The sequence below is a fragment of the Hibiscus syriacus genome, unplaced genomic scaffold (assembly GCF_006381635.1).
Source record: "Hibiscus syriacus cultivar Baekdansim isolate YM2019G1 unplaced genomic scaffold, ASM638163v2 tig00005974_pilon, whole genome shotgun sequence".
NCBI lineage: Eukaryota > Viridiplantae > Streptophyta > Magnoliopsida > Malvales > Malvaceae > Hibiscus > Hibiscus syriacus.
In genome coordinates, this window is record NW_024062076.1 from 2,997,049 (window position 1) to 2,997,953 (window position 905).

The 905-nt window shown below is 33.7% G+C and overlaps 1 non-coding gene across 1 annotated transcript; it reads left to right on the forward strand.

The window, feature by feature from the left end:
- Window positions 1-514: 514 nt before the first annotated feature.
- Window positions 515-621, forward strand: LOC120200518. The gene has a single exon (XR_005523562.1). It is a non-coding gene; the product is annotated as a small nucleolar RNA R71 (small nucleolar RNA).
- Window positions 622-905: the final 284 nt, after the last annotated feature.

Below are 905 nucleotides of genomic sequence, written 5' to 3' on the forward strand. Positions count from 1 at the left end.
GCCTGCTACTGATTGTAATGATGATGCTGAGGATCGGTAACATTTTGACTTCTCTAGGATAAATTGGGATGGTTGCAGAAATTGGCATTATAAGTGTTTCCATAGGAATTGTCATTCCTATTTTAGTTCCTTACATAGAATATATATTCAGGGTTTTGAGGGAATTCTTCATAATTATGGTTAAAACCACAATAAACATAAGAAATACTAGATTTGGCTTTTACCTCATAAATTCTCATGGCTTTTATAGCTTTTTGATCATATTCGTCAAAGTTGATATTTGAAAGGTTGTGGAATTGAAAGTGCTTGTATGCACTATTGCAGCATTACGTCTGCCAAACATGTTCCTCGTATTGGGGTATTAGGGTAATCATTGTTCTATATTCTCTCCAAAATATCATAGGTTTCATTGTACATCTTATCTAGTAATGCTCCATTGGCAAAAGCATCCACCACCATACATGTTTGCATGTTCAACCTATTGTAGAATATTTCCATTTGTGTCCAATCTGGAAATCCATGCATTGGACATTTTCACAACAATTCTTTGAATATCTCCCATGCCTCATATAAGTTCTCATATTCTAATTGTTTAAAATATGTCAATTTATTTTGCAGCTTTGCATTCATATTTAGTGCATTGAATCATAGCAAAAACTTTTGTTCTAGCTTATTCCAAGATGTTATAGCACCAGGTGGCTACGAATTCAACCATTCTCTAGCTTTATCTCTTAGAGAATAGGGGAATAACTTCAACTTTAGTGTTTCTTCAGGAACTCCTTGTTGAACAAATGAATCACATACTTATATAAAAGCTCGAATATATGATGGAGGATCTTCGGTAAATGAACCACTATATTGCAAAATGGATTGTAGCATTTGAAACATCACCAGTTTTAGCTCAA